The following is a 6849-nucleotide window of genomic DNA, read 5'->3' as shown; positions in this document are numbered from 1 at the left end:
GTGAACTTCATTCATAAATGTTGTGTGTGTTCTGACTGTTCCACTGACAGGCTGTTCCCCGTCCCTCTCCCTCTCCCTCTCCTCGGGCTTCCCTATTCCTTGAGACACAACATTATTGAAAGTAGGCCAAGTAATGACCCTACAATGACCTCTTAGTGTTCATATGAAAGAGTTACAGGTCTCTCACTTTAAATCAAAAACTAGAAATAAATAAGCCTAGTGAGGAAGGCATGTCAAAAGTCAAGACAGGCCAAAAGATTGGTCTCTTATGCTAAACAGTTAGCCAAGTTGTAAATGAAAAGAAAAAGTTCTGGAAGCAAATTAAAAAGTGCCACTCCAGGGACTCCTGAGTGGCCCAGTTGGTTAAGCATCTGACTTTTGATTTCTGCTCAGGTCGTGATCTCATGGTTCATGAGATTGAGCCCCTCATTGGACTCTTTGGTGACCATGTGGAGCTTTCAAGTAATTGTGTGTGTGTGTATGTGTGTGTGTGTGTGTGTGTGTGTGTGTGTATGCAAAGATGTATTATTATTTTTTAAGATTTTATTTTTAAGTAATCTCTATACACAATGTGGGACTTGAACTTACAACCCCAAGATCAATAGTCACATGCTATATCATCTAAGCCAGCCAGGAGCCCCAACTTTCAAGTCTTAGTTATTAAAGAAATACATTACGCTGTATGTATCTACTAAAGATAATGATTGCTCTGATGGATCTGGGTAGTCAATTGAAAACCTTCTGGAAATAAATCACCATTTTAGATACTATTAAGAACATTTGTGATTCATGAGAAAAAGTAAAAATATCAACAGGAACAGGAGTTTGGAAGAAGTTATTCCAACCCTCATGGATGACTTCGAGAGGTTCAAGACTTCAGTGGAGGAAGTGACTGCAGATGTGGTGGAAATGGCAGGAGAACTAGAATTATAAGTGGAGCCTGGAGATGTGACTGAATTGCTGCAGCATCACTATCAAACTTTAACAGATGAGGAGTTGCTTCTTGCGAATGAGCAAAGAAAATGGTTTCTTGAGATGAAATTTGTTTCTGGTGAAGATGCTGTGAAGACTGTTGAAATGACAAGAGATTTAGAATATGACGTAAACTTAGTTGATGATGAAGTGGCAGGGTTTGAGAGGATTGATTTCAATTTTGATTGTTCTACCATAGGTAAAATGCTATCAAACAGCTTCACATGCTACAGAAAAATGACTCATAAAAGGAAGAGTCAGTTGATGTGGCAAACTTCATTGCTGTCCTGTTTTAAGAAATTACCACAACCAAGGGCACTTGGCTGGCTCAGTTGGTAGAGCATGTGACTCTTGTGAGTTCGAGTCCCATGTTTACATTAAAAGAAAAAAAGAAAAAGGAATTTATCACAACCACCCCAATCTCAGCAACCACCAGCCTGATTGGTCAGCAGCCATCAGCCCATCCTCCAGCAAAAAGATTACTACTTGCTTAAAGCTCAGATGATGGTTACCTTTTTTTTTTTGGCAATAAATTACTGTTTCATTAAGGTGTACACATTGGTTTTTTTTTTAGACACAATGCTTTGCATACTTAATAGATTATAGTGTAGTGTAAATATAACTTTTATATACACTAGGAAACCAAAAAATTTATTTTACTTGCTTTATTGCAATATTCACCTTATTGATATGGTCTGGAACTGACCCTGCAATATCTCCAAGGTATGCCCATAGCTTGATTATGTGGCATTCTAAAAGCGGTGTCTCAGATGAATGTCATCCCTTTGAATAAGAGGTAGCCTAGTAGACTATTTGACTAGAAGAAACTGCAGAAGCCATGGTAAAGTTTCATTCTAAATGGTGAAGATTGAAGAAACAGAGGTCCAGAGAGGTCACTGATATGTACAAGGGGATCAACTTGCTAGAGGAAGATGGGGGTCTAGGATTCTTAATTCCTGACATAATATGCTATTTATTTATTTATTTATTTTATTTATTATTTTTAATATATCTATGTATTTATTTATAAATGTTTATTTTTGGGAGATCATGAGTCGGGGAGGGGCAGAGAGAGAGGCAGACAGAAGATCTGAAGAGGGCTCTGCCCTCATAGCAGTAGGCCTGATGTGGGACTTGAACTCATGGACCGTGAGATTATGACCTGAGCGGAAGTGGGTTGCTCAACTGACTGAGCCAGCCAGGACCCAACAATGCACTTTTTAAAACACCATGGTTATTGGATGATATCATGGCTAGCTATAAAAGAATATGGTGAGCTCTTACTGTTTTGAAATAAAACAGCAGCTTACATACATTCTTTTCTAGAGTGAAACTCAGTTGTGTTAAGTTTTAAGCTACCATGTTGGTTTAAATATAGGGAAATTACAAGTTTTACAATATAAAGTCTTGAAGTCCAGAGTCTGGGCACAAGGTTATGGTATTTTAACTCAATTATGTAACGTTCTCTGAATAGAAAGGTATTGCTGCAAGAGGAGTTTATTTTTTTTTTAGAGTTTGTTCAATTAGGAAATAGGAAATGGAACCCCAGGAAAGTCAGATGCCTTGTTGAAGTTCATTTAGCCACTTAGTGTCTGTGGACCAGAACTTAGTTTCCTTGTCTCCCATATGAGTGCTCACCCAATACAGTATCTCATCAGGGAAAAGGGGTGGGAGAGGGAGGGAATGTTTCCTTTGATCTATAGTGGTTTTACAGCTCAGGGCTAAATCTGCTCTATAAAGTGAGGAATAATGGCTAACTGTATTTCCTCTAAATAGGTAGCTTTTCCTTATAGGTACTACATTGTTACCGTGTTTTCTCTTTTGGAGGAAAGGAAGTTGTTATGCATTCAATTGCATCTCCCAAAAAGATTGGTTGAAACTCTAATCCCCAATATCTCAGAATATGACTTTATTTGGAACAGGGTCATTGCAGATATAAATAGTTAATATAAGCTCGTACTGGAGTAGGGTGGGCCCTTAATCCATTATGACTATGTCTATATAAGAAGAGGAGAGACTTAAAGGAGAAAGCCAGAAGAGACAGAGATACAGTGGGAGAAGATGGACATTAGATAAAGAGGTAGAGATTCCAGTGATGCATCTATAACACAAGGACTGCCAAAGATTGCCAGCCACCACCAGAAGCAAGAAAAGGAAAGCTCTGCCTCTCCAGACTTGAGAAGGAACATGGCCCTGCCATGATTTTGGACTTCTAGCCACCAGAACTGTGAGAGAATAAAATTTTTTTTTTAATTATGTTTATTTTATTTTTGAGAGTGAGCGAGTGAGAGAACATGAGCAGGGGAGGGCAAGGGGGGCGGGTGTCACAGGATCCAAAATGGGTTCTGTGCTGACAACAGAAAGCCCGACATGGGGCTTGAACTCACAAGCCATGAGTTCATGACCTGAGCCAAAGTTGGATGCTTAAACCAGACACCCCAAAGTTTAGTTGTTCTAACTCTCCTGGTCTAAAGTACTTTGTTAAGGCAGCCAGTAGGAAACTAATACAGAGGACGGCGTAATGAAGGAGTTTATTGGGCTTTCCTGGTCAGTCTGCTCAAGGCACTCATAAAAGCTTATCAGTCTGAGGCATTTGTCCACTACTTCTCTACACAGCATGCACTGTTATGGCTGGTTCCTCACAAGGGTTTCCTAAAGTTGACTCTCCTCATAGGAGGAAGAATAGTAAGCAGAGTGAACATTTTTTTCTTTGCTGTTTTAATTTTGGAATTAACAATTTGGGGAAGAATGCATGTGCGATTTTGTTGTTGTGGGCTCTGGATATGCTTTTGTAGGCTGCTAGCATCCTGTTTGTTTACATGATGCGTGTGTTATATCTTAGTTTCCTGTTATTTTCCTTTTGATCTAAACATCTTGAGTACTAACCTTTCGGGATTCAGACTTATTAAGAGTGTACACATGTATATGTGTACATTATAAAAGTGTGCCTTGCACTAGGAGGTAGAAATGTTGATTTCCTTAAAAAAACAAAGCAGAAACTGGATGCTTATTCTAACAATTTTTTGCATTTCTATCATTAGTTACACTATTAATTCATTAGAGAAAAATGATCTAATTCATATACTTTCCTATATTCAGTAAGGATCAGATAGCTTTTCATTTGGCAAAAATTCATGTCATCTAAAGTAATAAGAATGTAATAATTTGACTTTCATCAGTTGTTAGAAGAAACTGTTAGATTTATCATCTTAGGACAGTGTATTTTAATCTTTCACATTCTTCTGTTCACTGGTAAGACTGTTTTGTGTAACTAGTAAATAGATCTCTAAATTATACCAAGATGTTTTAATACACTATTTTAACTTTATTAACATTCCCAGAGACCTACCAGTGCCAGAGGTAATAATCATTTTTTTTGGATTGAAAATTGATGTTGAGAACTTATGTAAGTCTTGAATTTAGAAGTAGGAAAATCCATTTCTACTTAGAATTAGCTACAATGTATTAGAAATTCCTAGTATGTCATAAACTTGTTCTCTTGAATCACATTAGGCTATATACCTTAACATACAAATGCTAGAACCTATTCTAAAGCAATGTTTCCCCCCTTTTCTGGCTTTATAATATCTTGACACCATCTGCCAAAGTTGGTGTCTGTGAAGCTGGTTTGAAAATAATATATTCTTGTCCTTATGTGTTAGTTTTGTGCTATTCAGTAAAGACAGTGATACTGGTTCTATTTCCAGTTGGGCTGGTGTGTTTCGCTTTCTATACTACCAGCTGTCTTGGATTTGAAGTCATCTTTTCATACTCATGTATTTACCACAGCATTTCCTGGTTATTTAGACTAGTTCCTCAAAAGTCAAATTAATTTTATCAGTAAGTTAAGTCAAATTAATTTTATCAGTAAGTTTTTCTCTCATGTATTGAAAAATGTATCTCCTATTGATTTTGAAATCAAGACATAAAAAGGCAAAATATTTCATCATTCAGATATGGATGTTGTGAGAAATACTGTTGTTGATATAGGAATTCTGAAGGTGTAATTGCCACCAATTATTATAGTTAAAAAGTTATATCTCAAAAATATCAAGCCATAAACAGGCTTTGAGATTTAAAATGCCACAATTATTTTTCACTTATCAAGTACTCCAAATCCTCAACTCAGTTACAGCTTGGGACTCCTGAAAACAAAGTTGCCTGTTTTGTCTTTGTCTCTTTGGTGCGCTACACAGCTTCTTAAATTTTACTGTACTTACAGATTACCTGAGAACCATGTAAACAGGAATTTTGGGTCAGTATTCTGGGGTAGACCTTGATATTCTGCTTTTCTAATGCACTCCCAGGTGACGCCATTGCTGCTGGTTTGGACAACACTTGAAATAGCAAGAATATATAGTAACCTCTTTTCTCCTTTCTTCTGGAAACATATTTCTTTTTATTGGGAAACCCATTCTATGTGGCATGAGACATGACCCAGATATTGGCCAATCAGAATCGCCCTTAACAAGTGATTTGGAGAGTCCAGATGGCTTTTCTTCCAGGAGCTATAGAAGCTGGGGTCATCTTTCCTGGCCCATCTGAAATGAAAGAATAAGGCAAATATGAAAAAGGGTAAGTTAACAGAGATGAGAGACAAGAGTGTGTCTCCACAGCATTATTTGGATTTTTGGATCCAAATGTGCTTAATATATATAGTTCATCCTTGGAATTACTGGTTAATACAGTTTGTTTGTTTTTTCACTTAAGCTAGTCTGAGTTTCTTCCTGTTACAGTAAAAAAATCCTGATAAATATACTGAGCTTGTCATTCAGTAAATCCTAATTAGTGATAGGGTTTGGTTAAGTATAGATGACAATGCAAAAGCAAAGCCAAGTAACAGTCAATTAATTGTATATAACTTGAGACATGTACTTAACTCAGCCTCAAAGTATTCTAATGCAAATTTAGAAGCAACATGGTTAACTTCCAATGTTGTAATGGACTTAGAGCATTATTTCTTTACCTAAAAATATATTACAACCTTGTGCCTTCAATGATGAAGTGGACTTTGGATAGCTACTTTCTACTTTGTGGATGAAGACATCAAAATTCACACATCCTGTTCAAGGCTACATCTAAAGTTATAGAAAGCAAAACATAGAACTCTCTTTTTCATGCTATTATTCCTCTCTCCTCAGTCATAATTATTCGTTATTGTCTAGACATTGTGTAGATTGGGTTTTTTTTTTTTTTTTAATGTTCATTTATTTTGAGAGGAGAGAGAGAGAGAGAGAGAGAGAGAGAGAGAGAGAGAGCGCGCGCAGAGGGGCAGAAAGAGGGAGAGGATCCCAAGCAGGCTTGGCATTGTCAGTGCAGAGCCTGACTTGGGGCTTGATCCCATGAACCATGAGATCATGACCTGAGCTGAAATCAAGAGTAAGATACTTAGCTGACTGAGTCACCTAGGTGCTCCTTGCTCTTATTTCCATAAAATTGATTTTAAATGTATAATGTCTAAACGCTTCTTTGTAAAACACTTTTTATGTGTATATATGTTTGAGAATATGCGGCAATCATATACAACTTGATAGCTAATCTGTAAATGTATAAATACTTAAGTTTTTTTTCTAAATGTGATCCCCAAAGTACCTATGATGTTATGAATCACTAAAATTCACATTAAGAAAAATACTGTTATTTTAAAATTCATGAAAAATATTTTTGTAAGGTTAGTTAATACACCTTTTAAATGTAAGTGCTCTTGAAGTACTAGAAACTTAGATACTTCACAGCAAGAGGGAATTGGTACCTCAAAGTGAAACTACCTGGTTAAGTTTGGTTCATATAGAGGACTTGAAATTATTTAACCAACTTATGTTTCATAAAAAAAAAAAAAATCTGTAACTTGGTGAATTATTAAGGCAAACACTGATA

The sequence above is a fragment of the Panthera pardus genome, unplaced genomic scaffold (genome assembly GCF_024362965.1).
Source record: "Panthera pardus isolate Hobbes unplaced genomic scaffold, ASM2436296v1 HiC_scaffold_2, whole genome shotgun sequence".
Lineage (NCBI taxonomy): Eukaryota > Metazoa > Chordata > Mammalia > Carnivora > Felidae > Panthera > Panthera pardus.
The sequence above is the reverse complement of the archived record's forward strand: the minus strand, read 5'-3'. Positions refer to the sequence as shown.